This window comes from Epinephelus moara, chromosome 16, assembly GCF_006386435.1.
Source record: "Epinephelus moara isolate mb chromosome 16, YSFRI_EMoa_1.0, whole genome shotgun sequence".
NCBI classification, from domain to species: Eukaryota; Metazoa; Chordata; class Actinopteri; order Perciformes; family Serranidae; genus Epinephelus; species Epinephelus moara.
The window spans coordinates 11,430,633-11,452,865 of NC_065521.1; positions in this window are offsets into that span (position 1 = coordinate 11,430,633).

The following is a 22,233-nucleotide window of genomic DNA, read 5'->3' on the forward strand; positions in this document are numbered from 1 at the left end:
TTTCTTATGGAAGCATTTGTCATACGTGATATGTACAAGGAATATGGAAAATTTGAAAATTCTAAGGTATTTTCTGTCTCCACAGTTTGTGGCTATGATAAATGGTGTGAGTTTAGTTATCTTTTAGGAAAAAATGCTTTTGAATCCTGTTGGTGGGTTTTGTGGCTCAGAGGGTAGGCTATTTAAAGTAAATGCAAAATACAACAGTTAAAAGTCATATGTCCCTCCCCTAAGCTAAAATAGAAAATGTAAGTCCCTCCCAGTGCTTAAATAATTTACCTGCTCTCTCCATTTTGGCCCAGCCCCTCCCACTTCATAAATGATAAACAGTCCCTAAGATAACATTGTAAAAACTGAACATTTTTGTGCTATAGCTAGGTGTGATTCATATTTGACAAGAGTCTATGTATTTGAGTCTGTTGGTTTTTGCCTATAGTAATGTCAGTTTGTAATCAATTTATGTAACAAGAGGGTGTTTAAATCATTAAAAAGTCCAGGCAAATGTATTATGGAAACATGACTTTCTTGTTTTATTAGAATCTCATTTGAGTTTCCATTTGAATTTATAGGCCTGTATTTTCAGTTCCCATGAAACAAAACTTTATTTTGAAGGCACACGTATTAAATTTCCGGTCTACCCTTGACTGTCTCTAGTGTGCTTTACTCGGCATTAATGCAATATGATGTCAGTCATTTGCTGTATTACAGTAGACAAGTCGCCTGGAGGTCTATTTAACCTGTAAGCTTGTACAGTCTTCCCCTTACAGAAAAACAGTCCGTGTAAGCTTCATGCACCGTGTGGAAAACATGAGGGACGTGTGAAACATCAGACGGCTTGCTTGCTGAAACATGTCAATATGAGTCGATTTGCTCCCGCCCACACACAGTAGGTGTTACTTGTCATGAATAATTACTGTGCATCGGCAGAAGTTTATGAATCACGGCAGCTTAGCCAACAGCAGGACATTCACACGTACACACATGGAGAAAAACATGTAAACTACTGAGCCCTGAGATATTGGCTTTGTGGCCTAAACAAATACACTGTGGGTTTATAATCAGTTAATGAATACTCCTTCATTATGACCCCTTTCTTTTTCAGTCATATGAACAATCACTAAATCACTAAAAAAAAGACAAATATTATTCCTGTACTGTAGCTTAAACATTTATGCAGAAGATCAGCTCTTTGAAAGCCAGAAAATCAACACTGAATTCTATAGTATAATCAAGATACATAACCTGGAGCTGCTCCACTGGCAGTCTACACAGAACTGACCTTGTAAATTCAATGCAGCTGTTTCCATCCTAAAGGGTAAGCTGTTATAGTGATACTGACAGTTATTAAAACTATACGTATCACTGCACTTTTCCACCAAATTTCTGTGGACCTGTGTATATATCTGTGTGGCGTGATAACAGACTCCAACTCAGTTTAAGCATTTTTTTTTGTCTTAGTCTCATGTCAATCCTGTTTTATCAGTGTATTAAGCAGGATAATGTTTGTGAAGATACTGCATTTAAAATCCAATATAATCATTGCAAAGCTGAAAAATAAATGAGCGAATAAACCTAAAATGTGTAATATTCGTAGTATTCGTCTGCATTGCCTGTGTAGGGTTTGGGGCAGCACAGTTCTTATATTTTGGGGGCAGTATTTAGAGTAAAAAAAAGAAAGAAAAAAGGGATGAGGTGACTGGTTTTAAGTGTGCAATAAATAAGATTTTTACTGCAGGATGGCACAAAAATGATCATAATATATCTGTGGAGGTTGAAAGGATTATGGATCAATACCAATGACTCAGCCATTACTTGGCCAGCTGCTGAACCCTCTGGCTTTCAAACACCACTCTCCATCCTGAGCTCCCACCTACTAGAGTCTCAAGACCTAATTTTAACTGGTCTCTGTTTATTAGTGATTAGCAAAGTCGACTAAAGGAGGTTGAAAGTGTAACATCCATATGACAAAGACGACCCTCCCCCCTTCCCTTTGTTGCAAAGCTTGAAAGTTGGCTGCATATGAGCTCACCATGTCAGCAAGTAGACTCAGGTAGTCTGAAGGGCAGGGGTGGAAAAAATAGAAAGGGCACTAATTGTATGAGGTGGGGCACCTGTGCATAGGCAGTTTTCTAGCATGTAGGGCAGCAGGGTCTTGAGAACTGAAGCATATGATAGCACGCACACAACACTCACCATAAGGTGAACAGGTGCAAATATAAGGTGACATGGTTAAAGCTGGGGGAGGCAGTTTTTTTTTAAGCATCATTAGGCTAAATCCCATAATTAATTTTGGGAGTTTTTTTCTGCACCTCCCCTTGGCTCTGTTTTCAGGCTTTCTAATTTCCAACCTATTACGAGAGACTTTGGCCGATCACTGGTCATTTCAGAAAGCGATCATTCCTATTTGCTGTTCTGCAAATACTGATAGGTGTGCATGTCCCTTCAGATGATGAACTCGTTAAGTGGCAGAAATTATGTGGAAAAAGTTACTATTCCAACACTGGCAACAACTACCTACACTGCAAAACAACCCAAAGAGGATGACCAACTCTCAACTTTCTTTTTTAAGGCCTACACACTAAACCAACTTCAGAGAACTAACAGCGATGAAAGGCCCACTGCTGCATTGCCTGATGTCACCATATCTAGGTGCACATGAACACACCACATAGACTTCAGCTGACAGTCAACCAACATGTATGTTCTGTGCCTGTGTGAGAGGATATAACTCTCCACACCAGCAGGCAGTGGTAGTGTATAATCGTCATTCTAAAAGGGAGACCAAAAGATTGTCTTTACGCTAGTTTTAGCCAGTTAACACATTAAAACAGTTCAGTGTTGAAAGACATGGACACAAACCATCACAAAGTGTTTCTGCAGTGGCTAAAGAAAAATAATCTTACCTTATGTAACAAGTTTATTTTGGTCTGACTCCCTCTTGACTTAAGCTCTTTGTATACTTTCCTCACTTCCGTTTCTCTTCTTGTGTGCTGAGCTGCCAATCAGAGTGATTTCATTCACAGGATCTGCCGACATGCTGAACTGGCCAATAAAAAGCTGATGGGGGCTGACAAGGGGCAATGGTGTGGGACACACAGCACCGACTAGGGCGACAGACACTCACCAACGGCCCAACATTAACAGACAGCCGACTAAAAGAGAGTCTGACAATGAAAGAAATAAAACATGTCAGCATCAGTTAAATATTTCAGAGATGGAGAGAAAATATTGCTAAAGGCTCACATCTATGGGTTCAAATTCACATTTATGTAGTTTAGTTAGCTAGAGCCTCGAATCGAAGTGTGTCCTCCACCTCACTCCCCACCGCTACAGACCACCTCGCTGGGAGGAGAGTTGGCAACAGCTCTGGAGACTGGCCCCCATTCAGGGACCACAGCAACATGAAACCAACCAGCGCCGGTGGACCTGACTGCTCTGTCTCCCCTCCAGCTCAGCAAACTTTCTGTTGCTGCCATTACACAGGTTAGACCTGGTAAGGCCACCAGCCTGCTGTGACACCTGCCACTGAGGGGTTTGTACTGGCTGAACTGCCCACCAAAAGGTATGTGGAACTGCTGTTGCACTCTTGCCCACCAAACAGCCCACAGAGGTGGGGAGTGAGGCGGAGGGACTAATTCTTGTCTCATTTGTGGCCTGATAAACAGAAAATGAGAGCGAGCAGGGCAAGCAAATGTGCTGTGTGGCAGCTGTACAATTAAATAAGATTAAATAAATCAATGTATGGGGAAACACACTGGGTTAATGAAGTGTGTGCATATGCCTGTAGTTGTGTGATGGGAGGAGCTCAGGACAAAGAATGGAGAGCTGCAACTAAAGGGTGTATTTTCAAATTATGTCTTTTATTTTTGCTTTTTCAAAAACTACCTACTGCCTAGCTCTAATACATACAGACAGACATATCTTTGGATTAAAGGATGAGGAGGAAAGTCTTGCAGATGCAGGTAGATCTGAGGTCTGAAGTCAAGACCTTTTTTCTTTAGCCACTGAGCCACAGTGCAGTGCAGTGCAGTGCAGCTACAGTAATTTAAAAATCAATAAACCTCAGATGCTTTTCAGCCCATGAAACACATTAAAGCCCAGTGTCATGATATATCCTCCTTGCATGTGGTTTACAATGGCCTCTCTCCTGTTAAGTAACATTTAAAAGAATAATTCACTAACGGCTTTAGCCAGTGATCTTCAAAGGACAATTTAGCACCTGGCACCGACTTAAATTAATGGTCTAACTGTAAATGAAGCAAATGAGCTTAAAGTTTCCTTCACCTTGCCATTCACCTTGACCAAAGGCTAGAAAGTTTGAAGTATATTCTGGCAGCCACACCGTTTCTCTGCCCTTCTTTCTCTGGAGTTTGGTGTATATGCATTTAACTGACTGACTACCACAGATGCACACTGTGGGTAGTACTGCAAACATTGCATTGTTCTACATAATGAATTTACATACCACCTGCAGGCTAATATATCCAAAATTGAGAAATCTAATTTGACAGACATCTGCTGTTTGTTGGTTGTCGCCAATATTGATCATAAATCCATTTGCTCTTTGCTGTGTATTTGCATTTTGTCAATCTTCCCGGGTCATTTCCGAAAATAGTTTTCATCAGCTGCTTGAAGAGGGCCTCCATCACTCTGTCTGGGTAAATGTCAGTGAAATGCCAAATTTCAGAGATATTTTTGGAGTCTTTGAGACACCAAACACAAAGGATTTTTATTGACTTCTAGTGAGTAAATTACATCAGCTCCTTGCAGGACAGTTTTGACAGATGTATCAGTTACATGTTAGCTACTCTTGAAACAATTTGTAAGCATTTTGTGATATAAGAGTTGTTTAAAGGTAATCCTTTTATAGAAGCATCAGTTCAGAATATAATTCAGTGATAATCATGCCAGGTAACGCCAAGAGTCAAATGATGCAAAACTGATTCCGTAAAATGATGATATGCTGATGCATATTTAGTGATTGAAACAAGCAGTTTACATTATAATGGCTGCAAAAAGCAACTGCAGTCATCTCAATCTATGTGGATTTACGCTATGCTCAAACAATGAAATGATCCAATTTTGGAAAAACACAGCATCACATATTCTTTAAGCCTGCTGAGCCTGCCACATATGCTTTGAGCTATAAGCTTGCTTTGAAACGGTACTTTTACAAGATGTACCAGATTGATGCATCAGCTGCTTCTGATCCTGCTACACAAATCTCTCAGTCCAACTCGAGCTCAGTTTGGCTGTGTGAATATAAGCTATGGATGTGGACATGTGAAAAGACGTCACACCCAGCTTGCAGCTTTAAGGTTGCAGCTCAGTATTTTCTGGAAAAGATCTAAATACTCCACAAGATGGAGCTAAAGTCTAGCAGAGGGCCACAGGATGAGCTGAATGGTGCATTCAGGCTATCAGATCAGTGACCAGTGCAGCTATGTTCAGTGTGTACTGTCAAAATCTGTTTGTGTGTTAACTGCTTAAAAGATAAAATGAAATTCAAGTCATGTTTGATTTAAATTTTGTAAAGCCTGAGTCATATAGTGGTAATCCATAAAGCAACGTTTTCCTTGAATTTTATTTTGACAGAATTTGAGTTTCTGTAGGTGCTGCTCTTCTTTCAGCAGCTGTAGCTATCCCTGCTAATGAAATACCTATGAGGAATCCAAAATATTAATGCATCACCTCCTATGTGCAGTAGGATTATTCCCTGGAAAGATCTCCCAGACACTGACTATTAAAAACAGCAAATGTAAAAGCTTTCATGGGTTGAATCATTACTGTGCTTTCATAATTGTCAATGGAAACAAAAAGACTGAATGAGATAGTAGTGCATGACACATTTACTCATGTGAACATGTCACAGAGTATTATTTTACAAGTAAAAGCCTCTGAGCACTACATTGCATCAGCCGTCTTCACACTGCGTGGACTGCTAGATAATAAAATAACATGGCATGTCCTCTATTCTTGCTTGTGATGCAGATACACTGGCATGACTGGTGGCGTATATGTGACTCAAGTCAGAGACACACACACATGCACCTATACATCACTGCAAACAGAAACTACACACACACCGACAGTTGTACAGCCGTGCAGACACACACTCTGAGCCTGTGTGTCTGTTCTTCCCCCCGTCATGTGTGCTTCAACCCATCTGCCAAAATCCTCTCAAGCAAAATCTGACTTGACATTTTCCAACACTGAATCAGCAGAGAAAGTAGGCTAGCACGTAAGACGGCTAGAAAGACATGGGAAGTAAGAGAGGGGGCGGGGGGGTAAAGAAGCTTGTTTCACAAAAGGCCACGGCTAGAGGAAGACATCCATTTGCCCTCCGTGCCACCGGAGCACGCGATGGCATTAACCTAATGAGTCTTTACATAGTAATTAAAGGTTCCCCACTGAATGATACTCTCTGTCGTTCTGTACCGAAGGAGAATTAATTATTAGTATCAATCAATGATGTTATCTGTGGGTGTTACTCGGTTAAGAGGGGAGACGGGTGGACAGTGGCATTTAGCTGTGATTAATGAAGTGACCTTCCTTACAGCCTTGGCTGAGATCTAGAAAAATCTATTCCATTTCAAAGTGACCTCCAGTTTGGGGGGTGGGGGGACTGGAACACCCACCCATACACTCTGCATCCAAATGGAACGAAATGCACACACATGACCCTCACCAGGCAGTGATGCAGATGCAAAACTTCAGAAATGTATGTCTGAGGAAGTCACATCACTGTTCCCCAGACAGTTGTCACTCTCATATTCACCCGAGTCTGACATACAACTTAAAATTGTCGTCATTGTAGCTAAGTTTAGTGAACTGATAATATTCCTCAAAGCTTATACACACATGCAAATGTGATGGTGGCAGAAGTGGTGATGATAATGATATTAATGGGTGCCCAAAGACTTCTACTAAGAAATTTCCATATTTTGTCCCATGGGCCTTAGTTGGTAGAGCATGGCATTAACATTTTTATATTGGTAGCATTCCCACTAGAACAGGAGAAGCCAAGCATGTAGGCTATATTCATTCCTCACACTGGAGAACAAGAGGGAAAAAAGATGTTTTCCACATGAAAAGATTCATAAAGCAGGCATGGAATTTATGTGTGAAGGAAAATATACAGAACAGTTTTATGACTGCAGTTATAAATAAAGACACGTGGAGTATTTTAGAGTGTGTGCACATATATGGTTGTATCATGGGCAGTAATCAGCAGTTTCATTTTAGTCTATTTAGTTACAGTATATGTACATGTAGATACTGTAAACTGTATGCATGCTGCTGTGTACTGCTCTGGCTGAGTTGGCACTGACAAGGAGAACAGGAAATAATGAGATACACATTAGACTTTTACTGTCATTGCATTTTTTGGCTACAAAACTATATAGCAGGAGCTATTTGAGAAAATTGCTGAATTTTTTACACTTTTATTTCATGTCATTTTATGCCTTTTAAACTGTACAAAGATGGTTGTTTAAGAGAGGCTTAGATAGAAGTAGATTGGATAAGTAGCTGAATTTAGTGACCATCATAAATACCACTAGAGCTATATAGCTAATATTGCTATGGCATGGGTAGACAGAGAGAATGCCTAATAATGTCACTTATAAATTAATAAATACAGTAAAACCAACACAACCGCTGAGCTCATTGACATGGTTGAGCTGTACATTGCTTTGCCTTATTTCACTCTCTGACTTTTAACTTACTTTGCAGTAATCTTTTTTCTCCTATTTTTTCTTGGGAGACATTTTGACATGTCACAGTAGGAAATGCACAGCTGTAAATAAAATTAATGATGGCTGAATTCCATTTAATATTAGTAACACCTGTGCTTTTTTCTATTAGGATAACTCAAAAAGTCTGCTGACCTACTAAAACTCAACAAAATATCACTGAATGGAAAGGGAAAAAATATCAAAATGCAGAACTGGAACATGCAAGGACATGAATATGACTTAGATCAGTTCCAAAGCAAACTCTCTGAACTGAGCCGACTTTCCAACTTAGAATAAACTTTTAAACTGTAAACGTATGAACATCCCTCAACTGCAGTTTGCCATTTGGAGGCAGTGAAACAAACTTTAAACACAGCACCTTGGACATGGTGCTAAATGGTTAAAGATAACCTATATTTTGCTCTTGCTTTGTTCTGGTTAGCTTAGCAGATAGCTAACATAAAATCCTCACAATAAAGACTCAGGAAACCGGAGTAAAGTTGAGGCCTTTAGTGAAGATTTTCCCATTTTGTAAAACTGTGGAAACATACATACATGGCATTACAAGCTGGCCAGATACATATATATGAACATAAAACTCAAATTCTGCATACAGCTATCTCTAAAGAATAAAATAAGTAGCTTTGATGCTAACTAGGCCTAGTTAGCATCAAAGCTACTTATTTTTTTGGAAAATGTGTTTAGTATAAGCCAGTTGTTTTGTAGGTAACCTTTGTGAGTTGCAATGGAGCTGAATTTTGTAATGTTACCTTTGTTAAATGTTGCTGTTGTTCCTGGCTTAATATGAGTGGAGCAAATCTGCACTAGTTGCAAGGCTAATTTATACAATGAAAAATGCCATCGGCTTTTGCTAATGACATTAGCACGCTGTATTTCGGGGAAAAATGTGTCCAGCAAAAAACAAGTGCTTTGTCTGTGAATGCTGTGAGTTATAATGAAGCTGATTTGTGTACTTGTGTTTGAAATTGTCACTATTAAACCATGTTTAATGTGTGTTTTGGGTGTGCTTTCAGTCAACTCAGATTTACAGCTCTTCACAGATACGCCACAACTGACTAGCGTTTTGTAGGTGTAACTTTAGAGTAGCACAGACACACAGCACACAAGTATAAATGCTCGCAACAGCGTAGGTCGTGTGTATAGGCTCTGCATAGAACTTACAAACAATGCTGGAGATGTCTGCTTTAGAGATGTCTACCTTCTCTCCAATATAATGGAACTAGAGCCCTGTACCAAAAACATTTGGTATAGTACCTTCAGAACCAAAAGTAATCTCTACAGATGTGTCCCTACAACGTAGATTTGCGTTTCCACTGCAGACTGTACTCTTAAATGTAGGCAGGGTTGTTGCTACTCACAGCTTCCTTCAGCTTTTGCTGCAATTCCCCTTCACCGGTGATGCAGAGGAATGTCTGCACCTTGTTTATCCTCCACATGAAGGGGGTTGCATGCTGACAATTTTAGAACAAAAAAGAACAGGCTAGAGTGTGAGGGTCTCTCTCCTTGGGATATTTAAAAATAGCAGGTTTGTGTATCAAGTCCTTGTCAAGCTAGAGCAGGGGTTTAGTGCTGTTGGAGCACACTGGAGTGATGCTCTGCCATGTTTTTTTTCACTAAGAGATTTTATGTCATTCAACAAATAGAATGGCCAGAGTTGAATATTGACATCTAGGATGGGTTGACCGATTAATGTCGTCAACTCATACACTGAGTAACATTACAATTGAATTTTTCATCTTAAAAGTTGCCAGTAGCTTCCGGCAGTCAGCACAGTGAAATAAATGATTTATGATTTGATGATTTATTTTTTTTTGCAGTGTTTCTAGCTAGAACTTTAAGTACTAGATCATTGTGGGGGGAACCCCAACAGAGGGGGATGGGTCTATTGGTACCATCTACAACTTTTCAGCTTTTTTTGGAAATGGAAAAATAACCATTCTAATGTGTGCNATTTTTTTTTTTTTTTTTTTTTTTTTTTGCAGTGTTTCTAGCTAAAACTTTAAGTACTAGATCAGTGTGCTGGGTACCCCAACAGAGGGGGATGAGTCTATTGGTACCATCTACAACTTTTCAGCTTTTTTTGGAAATGGAAAAATAACCATTCTAATGTGTGCCAAACTGAATTGAACTGAACTGAACTGAACTGAACTGGACTGCTTGGTGGTAATGAGGCTTAGATAACATTCAACTTGTGCTGTCCAAAGTGCCAAAAAATACATTTGAAAAACTCATTAACAATGTCTCTTTCCAAAAATCATGACCTGGTTACTCAAGATAATCCACAGACCTTGTTGTGAGCAGTTTCATGCAGGAGCTTTTTTCTTTCTACCAAACTACACCCACCAATTGTATCACTGTGCAGAAGGAAGCGTGCATCTACTGCTAGGTCACCTAGCATCACTGAGCTAACCAACGTTACAGCTCAGCTGAGGAGGAAGTCATAAATATTTACATATCACACTGTCGTGAGCACAAGCCTCTCATCCATGACTAGATGTGTGCTTTAACTGTCCCTTTAAGTCCTTTACTTTAAATGATTTTAGACATTTTATTTACTTTTAAATGACCTTCTGGTAGCATGATAAAGTGGTGCAGTTTAGTTTGGACTTGGTCATGCAGACAGCTGTCGTGCAGGATCAATCATCACATCATCCAAGACGATCAGGACTCGGATCATGAGCCTTTTACTATCCCAAATGTGTCCATTCTGTTCAGGCTGCCACCTGGCTCTCCTTCCGTCTGACCCAGCATCAGGTCAACACAGATCACCTCCTAATGAGGATGAAGAGGAAAATACGTTTGTTAAAATAACTCTCCAAGCATTGCAGATGTTGCATTTGTTTTGTCACAGTGTAACATTTGGTAACAGATGGCTAATACACACACATGCACACAGACAATACCAGCGATAGCTCACACACTAGTGCTCATCTAAACAGCGATTACCATCTCGTATGAGGCTGGTGCGCTGCCCAGACGATGACAGCTCCTCATACAGTGCAGCAAGTCCCTGCGGTGCCACTATACCAAGCCTCAGAGGCATGCAAGTCATTGTGCCATGTTTCATCTCACCCACTCATTAATGATGCTCGCTGGCCAGCACATGACAGACCTCAGCTTTACCACTGTTTGTCTGCTGGCTGCCTCTGTAGCAAAGCAGGCCAATTCTGATAGCATACATGGCCTGTAATTGCTGCATTTCTGGAGCGTACGACAATAATGGGCTATAGGAGGCTGTTACTGGGGTGACCCTCAGCATAATGACCCAACTCAGGCCTTATAAAGTATTCAGGACATTGACTTTTCATTCATGAGTGTGAAGCTGGGGAAAAAGGAGATAATAATGAGCATTAGCCAGGCCAGTGTATTCATTTGTGAGAATGATGACCCAAATAGTGTCAGAGGTTACAGAGCCATGTGAGTGAGAGCATATAATAAAACAGTTGTTCATGTCTGCAAAATGTGTCCCCATCTATATATTCAACGCGGCTTAAATGGCAATTTTATTGCGGCAACAGTGGAACAATGTGGTGTTATTAGACTACTCTAAGGAGAAAAGTGCAGCCAGTGCTGATCAATAAAATTTTACAATCAACCCTAAATTGCCCTGGTAGCCGATGAAGTGAAGCTAAAGTGGAGTATAAGATTGTCTTCTCCACTTAGCTCTCATCAGGAAAGCAGCTGCAGATTTTGGACAAACTGTAATCTGGTTATAATCTGCTGGGTTGGACAGCTTTCCAGGCGTAATGAAGGAGAAGCATGGGTTGCAGTTTTAGTAGTGAGTAAAAGACAGAAAATCTCTAGTGTTGTAGGGTTATAGAAAACACAGCTCCACTGTCTTAACATGTTTTTCTCTGAGCTGAGATAAGACTTGAAACACATTCTGGCTTTGTTCAGACAGCAGGCATGTAAGGCTAAATGTGCATGTGATATACCAGTATGAGCAGGCTTTCTCAAAGTATAATTAGAGTTTATCATAACTTTGGTCTTTTTATGGTTTTGGCCATCATCACAATCAGTTATAATAACATTTTACTCTTGGGCAGATTATGAGACAATGGGCCCCTGGGCACAGACAAGCAGAAGGCCCCACCACCTGTCCTACACAAGAGAAAGACACAGACTTTCTAATTGTTTATCCTCTTTTTGTTGTTATTTTGTGCCTCCTTGTATCAATTTTGAGTGTCTTTGTAGTTGTTTTGCACTTGCATTCTCCATCTATATCTATCCATTTTGTGTCTCTTTGTGGTACTTTTAAGTCTCTTTGTTGTCCTTGTGAGTCTGTTTGTGGTCATTGTGTGTCTCTTTGTTGTTTTTGAGTCACTGTAAAGTTGCTTTGCTTCTCTGTAGTAATTTGTGTCTCTTTATGGTCCTGTTTAGTCTCGCCACCAGACAATCAGAGATCTCCGCCTTCTGATAGTCTGGGGACACTCCTTTCTAAAGTGTGTTTAACACACCGACGGAAACGGCCGGCAACAAAGCAACACTTCTTGCATTTTTGAAAAGGACACGCCTTCTCGGAAATGTGCGCTCCCCCTTTTCTCGTCCGCAAGGAAACAAACACACAGAGAGCTTGAAAATGGATGCCAAGAGATTTAACTCCGTTTTATCAAATGTGTGCTCATCCGTGAAGAAAATATTTTTTCCAGCGGATGTCTTAGTTACAACATGATTGAGCTAACTGGAGTAGTTTCATGTCGTATCCGACAACGGGAGGCTCTTTGTCATCATTTTGTGTCTCTTTGTCACCATTTTGTGTCTCTTTGTAGTCATTTTGTGTTAGCCTGAGTGTCAGACTGAAGCTCCCAGAACCTTCAGTCTGACATGGCTTCCATTGAAGGCGATTTACAAGGGGGAGGGAATTTGATTTTTTTCCCTAACCAATCAGTAGAAATCAACGACTCACCCAGAATCTGACGTCATTAGTATCCATGCCTCGGGGGTGCCGAAAACAAGCGAGCATTGCCCGTTTAAAATGTCTCCGTCGTCGTGCACGCCCAGCTGCATCGCCGTTAAATCCAGTTTAGCAGCTTCCTTAATTTGATCCTCCATTAACGCGAGTAGTGGCGAAATACCTCGATAGCATCGTTAATGTGGTCTGTAGGATCTGTAGCGGTCGCCATTGTTGCTATCCTCACCAGTTACCCACCGGCGTGCAGCTTGACATCAGCGTGGCGCTGATTGGCTAATCGCTAGACCCCCGGCGTTCATTGGTCCGTCCATCGTTTGGACGAGATAAATCGCAAATTCATTGAAGTATGCCAGACCAGAGATGCAAACCTTCTCAGTTGAGTGGGCGGGGTCTATGGTCTGGAACCAGGCTAATTTTGTGTCTCTTTGTCGTCATTTTGTGTCTCTTTGTACTGACTGTAAAAATAATTGGCGTAGCCACTGTGACGTCACCCATTAGTTTGTGGACTTCTGTTTTGAAGACTCGAGTTCGACATTTTGGCCATCGCCATCTTGATTCTTTTGGAGCCAGAAGTGATCATATTTGAGCAAAAGGCTGGTGCTGTAGATGAGCAACGAGCGAATTCACGCCTCATACAGTTGCTGTGAAGGGGGAATTAGCCATAAAGACCAACACCATTTTTTGTACCTCGTCGTTTACATGCTTATTTCTGTTGTAAAGCTGGACATTTTAACATGGGGGTGTATGGGGATTGACTGGCTTCTGGAGGCAGCTTCAAGTGGCCACTCAAAAAACTGCAGATGTTGGCACTACTGTGTGCTTTATTTTTCAGCCCCAGAGGTTGCTACATGGTAATGGTGTCTTTTCAAGTGACATTTTGCTGATGGAGGCCAGGGGCCCCTGAGCCTGTGTCCAGTACGCCCATTCAGTGAATCATCACTGACTGTACTCAACAAGTAGGGCCAAGAAACTGAGGGAAATTAAATGATCATGCAGGTTGTAAACAAAAAAACAAAACAAAACAGTTTAACCAGGCAAAATTCTAAACCACTTAAATTGGAGGTAAAACTGAAATTTAAAGCATCAAGTCTTCATCCTTCATTGCATAGGAAACTGTATGTACAGAAAAAGGCATTTACAATAGGTCAAAGTTCAACCTGGAAGTAAGTCTGTAAACTGTGCTGGATGTGCGCAAAAGATTTTGCAGTCCCTCTTTTTTCTTCCTGATATGCTGGCTAACCTGGAGATTTATTTAAAACCTGTCCGCTGTGTTCCCAAATGTCAGCAATTAACTTGAGTATGTACAATCTCAATTACCAATAGAAATGATGGCCCAAACAACAAGATAACACCCATGTAGTAATAAACCAGAATCATTCCCTGATTATGTTATTCATTTTCATAATAAAGTCTGCTTGTAGGGTTGTGTGTGCTGACTGAGGTGCCAGTAACAAGCAGGATTCCTTGCTGCTTATTGTGTCTAATTTTTATGATGGTATTTCTTAGTCACATTGCATTTATCATAAGAGACGCCGTCAGTGACAGAACAGGACAGTATCTGCCATGTTGTGTGGTGTTGCTGTCAGCAGTCTTGTTCTTGTTTGCTATGTGCTTGTTTCCACAAATTTTGTTTTCTACACTTAGAAAACACCAGACAGCAGGGCCAGAGCAACACAGGGCCTAATAACCATCATTTCAGATTCAGTCATAATCATCTCGAAGACATAATTTTTAATATATAAATAAAGTCAGGTAAATATGCTAACTGCTACATTTAGTATCTACTGGGTTTAGAGACATTTGCATTTGGGTATAATCAGCAAACCAGTGATACTACCCAATTATTAAACAATAATGTAGACTACACATAGAAAAAGACCCAGAATGGACCTCAAGGGTACATTTTACATAGTCAATTGCTACAAAGTTACACTACAGAAGAGGAACTGCAATTTAACATTACAAGCACCAACCTCCAAGAATGTAAAATGACGCGAACACGAAGTGCCAAAAACTACAGTTTCTCAAATGGCCACTTGAGGCTGGCTCCAAATGCAAGCCAATCCCCATAGACAGCAGAAATAAACATGTTTACAACCTGGTACAAAATTGTTTTGGTCTCCATAGCTAATTTCTCCATTCATGACAACTGTACATGGGTGAATTTTTTATAACTCACCTTTTGAATCTTAAGGCTTAAAGTTATGCATAATTTAGATTAGTGGGTGCTGTCTGTTGACAAGTTGCTACCACAGCAACAACGTTGGTTAGGTAACTAACATAACATAACCCCAGTACTCAGAGTAAAGGCGTAGCCATAGCTGTTCCTAATTCAGTGTGTTTCAGTTCGTGAAAGTTAATTGTAACATTTTGGTCACCTAAAAAAATATTTTCATCATTTGGTTGTACTAAAAAACCCTAAGGAGTCGAATATTCAGCTTTTCCAGTAAATACCTACATTTTGTTTTAAAGCCTTTGGAAACACAGCGTGAAATAGTAAAAATGCATATATTATATCAAAGTCGAGTGTCTCATTAATCATCCACAAAAGTTTGAGTGAAAATAACCATTCATAACTATTAGAAACCCTGGTTTAAAAACAGCTCATTTTGCTGTTTAGACCACTTGCCAGGACAGAGTGGGCGTGGCAGATAACGCTCTGATTGACAGCTCCCTCGTTTTGATTGACATCTCCCTGGCTCAGCAATGGCTGCCACAAATTTAATCCAGCCGTACATGTTTGAGCCCTCTGATGATTCAGAGGACGAAGCAGAAGCCCTGCCAGCTGAAAATGATTCCTTTCAGGTGGTCACTGAATGGTAAGTTTCAAAATGTTTTGTGATTCATATTAATGTTACTTCGTAGAATAGTTAGCATAACTTTTACATGCAATGTTAGCTGAGATGAATGACAACGGGAGGCTAGCGCTTTGCCTTTCTTCATTGAGATACGTTTTCATTGAAAACATAAATCTGCTCCGTTTTTCTGATAATAGCCTTTTTCATTCAAACACATCCAGTCTTAATAGATTAAATATGTCTTTACTCTGACACACACACCGACCCTCAAAGCGGGAGAGACCGGTGCCGGCCGGCCGTCTCTCTGGCGTTGTGTAGAAGTATTTGCCCGCCTCGAATAATGTTCCCCTCCGGCTAAAATTGTGTTGTTTCCCGCAGCATCACCTCCGCGATTGGGGATATGTTTATGCGTAGCAAAGCTAACTGCTTGGGGTTGGGGTTAGGGGTGAGGAAGGGTGCACATTACGTCCCCTCCCCGCGAGCCGACACCGGCACCGGGCCCGGGGGGCAAGCCCGGCCGCTCACAAGCCGCCTCTTCCTGCAGCTCCACGAGCTGCAAAGGCTCGGATTGTCCGGGCTCTGGAGCCGGTCAACCTGATTCGAGTGCTGCTGGGAGCCCGCCGGAGGCAGAGCCTCCGCTGGGTCGCAGCCGAGCGGTTCAGCCAGTTTACGATCTGTATTTTCTAAACATCAGACTAGAAAGCTGTTTGTTGGCTCAGACTCAAAGAGGCAGATTCAGCTGGAGCACAAAGGTTTTGTTGCGCTGCCACTGGGGGGCGGGATGAGACAACTGACGGATGATTTATGATTGGTTTGGAATTTATTGCGTAATAAATCTCAGAGATAACCATGGCCAAATCAAACCCAATTTCAAGAATGTACAAAAACTTAAAAGACAGATGTTTTGAATTTTGGATGGAAACTGATTTCTAATTGTTTTTACATGTTTATTATGTACATAAGACCCTAAATTACATAGTTAGAAGGCTATTGTGGATTTGGGTTTCCAGAGGCTTTAATGATTTTAAGCCTGCTTAAAAATTTTAAGTCAAGGTCAGATGACTACAGGGTTGATGAGGGAAAGTGAGAACAGGTGTGTAGATGGGTGTAGCAGTCAGTGATGGGGAAAGGAAGGAAAGTCCGTGGGCATCTGCTGGACGAATAGAAATTGTCATTGGCTGATTTGGGGAACTAGAAATGTGGCTAGAGAAGAGGGACAGAGAGCCAAACTAACAAAATGTGTGTTTTCAGTTGTTTTATGGTCCTTGTTTTGGCACATAAGAGAAAATATTTCAACCTAATTTAAAAATGAATGCCAAAATTATAGTTATGAGATTGTAACAGCTGTACAGCTGTAAACTAATTTAGTCTCCTCACAAACAAAACACTCATTATTTTAGAAAAGATTTCATTTAGGTTCAATGCAGAAAGAGTTTTTACAAGCAGCTGGAAAGGAGCAAAGACTATGTGTGTGTGTGTGTGTGTGTGTGTGTGTGTGTGTGTAGACTCTAGGGTTGAACTTTGCATCATTCCCAATGTGCTCTTGTAACATTCCCATGTGTGCATCCTATATGTTCATGTACGCTACACTGCACACTGCAGGATATTCAGTGTGTATGCATGAGTTCATATTTTCACTTCAACTGACTAAGTTACTATACATTTTACCTTTTCTATAACATTCACTAGCATCACAAATATTCTATAAATGGTGCAACATGCTGTTTTGTCTATCAACCTCCCCCCAAACTCCAAAATATAATATATGGAAAATGTTGTTTTCCAGGGTTGTACATAACATCATGATACACAACAAACAGTACACGAGTCTCCAACTCTGTCAGTTAAGTAATATTTGGCCTTTTAAAAAAAAAAAAAAAAAAATCAATATCCACTATATCAGGGGAGTCAAACATACGGCCCACGGACCAGAACTGGCCCACCAAAGGGTTCAATCCGGCAGTGACTTAGCACACACCTAATATTGATGCACTTGTGAGTTGCCAGGTTTCAGGAGCAAGTTAAACAGTCAGTAGCCTTCTTCATATAAAATGCTGCTTTAGAGGCTTTTCACTCTGACCAAAATATATTTGATACTGAACATTGTGCAAAATATTGCCATCAGCAGCTTCAGTACAAAAGAATCTGTATCAGACTTATATCTTAAAACAGTACTGGTGGAACCATATTGCTAGGGCACTGCCAAAACTTTAGATTTGTAAATGGTTTGTAAGGTAGTTGATAACTAAACATGCTCTCTCAATAACTTTCACTTTAGTTTGATGTGGTGATGCCAGCATTACTGTATTACATGTATGAAAAAATGCACATGTAATGATAGTGAGTAGTAAGACTAACTAAATATGGAAAAAGTGAGACATTTTAGCCCTTTTTACACAGAGATCGTGCTATGCTTCTATGAAGTCCCTTCTTTATGCCTCCTTTGCATTTTTACACAGAACCAAACAATGGCAGCATCATGTCACTCAAGTGTGTCAATTTAGATAGTATACTGACATCTTGGAGGCAAAAGAGGCGTGACAGGCCGGGAGTTTCACACAACAACATCGGCATCTGGTGTGACATAAAATATAAGCGTCAGCAGCATTTCCCAAACAATAACAAAGGTAAACATGGCATTTATTGTCTCTGTTATATGGTGGCTGATCTCGTCCTCTGCTGGGAGGACAAGGAGCTCCCAGACCTCATTGTTTTCTGCCGCCATTCTTCTTTTTTGAGCTAGCTGCTAACTGCTTCTAGCTGCTTTTTAAATCTGCCGTGATGGGTCGCACACATAACACATTATCAAGACATTACATCCTTCCTGCCAATGGTCCTGTCCCATCGCCTGTCCCTTTTAAATAGATGCCAAAGTGGCACTGTTACTCCCTCCATTGCCGGTTTAAAGGTGAGAAAACTTCATCCCCCCATTCCAGGATTGTACTTTTTATACAGAACGGTCAGGTGGCATGCATTGAACAGGCAGTGTAAATGTGGCAACTGTTGAAAATGCAGTTATATTTCTTATATTTCATATCTCAGATTGTTCGTATGTTTTGTAAATGGACCAGTGTTTTCAGAATGTACTTCTTTACACTACAAGAAAGGGGGGAAAAAAATGATGATGTTATTTATAGGTTATTATGCAATTGTTTTGCTGGTCCAGCCCACTTGAGATAGGCTGTATGTGGCCCATGAACCAAAATGAGTTTGACACCCCGTTCTACTCAGTGTCACACACCTAACGTCTGATAAATATTGTACTGTCTATGGGATGCTTTAAACATGATGTTACTGTAATATGACATTTTAATTCCACTGGGAATCATGACCTTTTTAAAATGCTGTTTCAAACAATCAGGCATCTACATATCCATAGTTACTCTGAGCAGCTGCAGCTGTGGTGCTATTGCTTACAGATTAGGGGGGAAAAGTCATATATTGTAGTAAGAAAGAAACTGGTGCATAGGTGACTGTGTATGATAGAGGAACTCCAGCAGGTCATGAATGGAGATGAACTGCGGGTACCTATGAATATTTAAAGCTTGAGCAACCACATCTGTCCCTGACAGGTACTGCTGTGATGTTGGAGAGCTCTACAAGTTGACCCTGTCAAAGTGAAGGAGTCTACTATTGCAGCTGTGTGTTTTACTCATTCCTATGGCTAAGTGGGTAGTGGATACTTTACAATAATTGATGGCTGGATTATCATAGACACATAAATGACATGGTTTTAAAAAAAAATATGGAAAGCCTGTGTGCAATCCATGTTCATTGTTAAAAGTTAATGTGGTCTGTTAACATTACTGTCAGTTAATCTGGGAAATGTGGGAGAAGCAGAAGCGTAAATAGACGAGGCATGTAGAAATATGAAACAAAGAGAATTAACACAGCTACTTGCAGCACATTTTAAACATCACAGATTGATGACACAAATAACTGCATAAGACAAAGTGCGGGTGTACATTTTCTTGAGTTTTCCATCCCCTCAGTTTGCATTTGCATGACGATAGAGCCCATTAGCTCTTATTATGCTTGTTGATTGAGTTTACCAACAATAAAGCGCATAGGCTTTTTCTTTCCTAAATTGAAACTTGATTAAGAGAAACCAATGACTTGTAACATCTTTCTACTCCAAACACTTCATTTATCATCTCAGTAAGTGGTGTTACAAATACATTAGAGGCATCGTATCTGCAGAAAAAAATAACTATTTCACTATTTCTCCACATGACTGACAAACATATGAGGCATCATTCACCATGCAAGTTTCATCCAAAACTCTGGCATTCCTCAGATAACATTTCGTGGTGCCTGTAATTACTGTAGAAACTGTAAGTGGTGAGTGGGCAGCCTGTGTGTTAGAGAGCATATGTCACAGTGTGTTAACGTCCAGACTAAAACGTGTTACTTACGCCTGTCATGGCTGCGCTGGCTGCCTGTCAGACCGGCCGTGAGGTGACAGTGATGCGTCTTGTCTGTCCAGTTCATTGGCCCAGAAGACCTGTCACCTGTCAACACACACACACACACACACACACACCCTTTTCCTTCCCCGACAAATACAGCAGGACACACTACTGCAACATGAGCTAGTAAAATTCTACAGCATTAGCATGAAGCCTCCAGTCTCCTGACAAAATGTCTGTTACAGTGTTATAATGTAGATTGACAGCTCACCTGTGCATCAGCCTTCACTCAAAGCTAAAACAAAGAAAAACTAATGCTGGAGTCTGATGTAACAAGTCTGTGCTGATTACCACAAGAACAACTATCTCACTTGAATGAAAAATTGCATGCCTTTGCTCACTATCATAGGGGAACGCCACCTAAAATAAGAATTCCAATATGTTATTTCCATGGCCAAGGAAAGTTCAACCAATACAAAGCCAGAAACCAGAGAAGTAAATGCTGATTTATAATTGTGCATTGGCTCTACAGAGAGCCTACACCGTAGCTTACACAAGTTGGCTACGCTATTGTGTTTCTGTGCTACTGTGTTGAGTTTCTGTGATGTGCCGTAAAGTTACATTAACTCAAAACACACCTTAAATTCATTAAACATGACTTAATGACAATTTTAAACACAAGTACAAAATTTGGCTCCATTATAACTCACAAGGTTCACAGACAGCTGTTGTCCTTTAAATGGAGCTGAATTTTGTAACATTATCTTTGTTAAATGTTGTTGTTGGTCCCAGCTTCATACCAGTCGAGGATGCTAGCTGCTAGGCCGATTTATACAATGACATATTTTCCCCACAAATACAACATGCTATCCTTATTAGCACAAGTTATATCATTTTACACTGCATAAATTAGCCTAGTGGCTAACAGAGTTATGTCTTCAATATGTATTTTTTCTTATTTGTGAAATGAAGTCATTTACACTGAGTGAAATGGTTTCCAGCCTAAAAAAATAAACAGGAGGTCTGCACCATCACAAAGTGTAATTCATTTCATAGGAGGTGCACATCAGGCCAAGGCATAGTCTATGGTGTAGGGTACGCATCCATGCAGAGCCTATGCTGTAGGTGCAGTATCAATTCAACACAGAAGTATAAATCCCACTTAAGTCCCAAAGTTGTGATGTCATTAAGTATAAAATATGGAGCTTCTCTGGGTTTAGGTTCCAAAGCCACTTGGTTAAGTTTAGAAAAGATTAGAACATAGCACTCTTAAATACTTGATTCTGATTGGTCAATCAACAAAATTCTGCGGTGTTTATTTCTTGAGGTAGGCTATCACCGCTGCTCTGCTGCTCCGTTCCTAGGGAAGCCACAGCAACGGTCTTCGACTGAGGAGCATCAAAATCAGTTAATGTTAGTCCACACAGGCCAAATAGGATCGGAGTGGCAAAATGCAGTATTTTCAGGACATCACTTTTAACATTTTTTGGAGAGGACAAAACGCTTGATGTTTGGCTAAAAAATGACATGTCCCCAGCAAAAAAAAAAAAAAAAAGAAAGGAAGAGAAAATTGCAGGGCCATCAGGAGCAAACTGGCACAAACAACTAGAGGACTCTGAGATTGACCAGATTGAAGCGGACAGACACAAAGATATGGATGAATGGAGATGGATACAGAGTACAGACGTATTTCTTTTTGCGAATTTTGTATCAATAAAACGTGCTTTCATCATTATTTTGTGTCACATCACTGAATGTTTTAGTAGTAAGCCATGTTCTAAGCGGGATAATGTATAGTGAGTGAGTATTCCCTCCTGACAGGGGAATGGAACCCCGACGCGCAGCGGCTCACTATACATTATCCCTTACATAATCTTTTCAGGTAAAATAACCGTGTCTTGAGTACTTAAGTCACTTTGGGACATAAGAACATCCCAAAGTGATGTAAGTACATCGGGTAGAGTAACGTAACTGTGTAAAGGACGCAAGTACGTAAAGTTTAAAGTAGTCAACTTTGACTTTTAGTTTCAGGACATGAACAGACGTCTCCTGGGTGAATGTCCTTTGCATTTGCATTTCTTTGACCCATCCTAACCTCCTCCCTACACAGACTGCTGCCCATTGTGTGACGTCGTTCAACAGGGGCGTTTGTGATCCCATGTGACGTTCCATTGGCATTGTTTCTGTGGGGCCAGCATGTAATTTTAACACATTACTTGCCACTATTATTACTAGTAATGCGGGTTTAAGAGGTCGTGGTCACTTCACATATTTCTGTGAGACCAGGCTGCAGTGTTTGTTTTCTCTTTTTATACCCAAATGAACTTTATTATGTTGTCATGTTCTCAGTTGTGAAA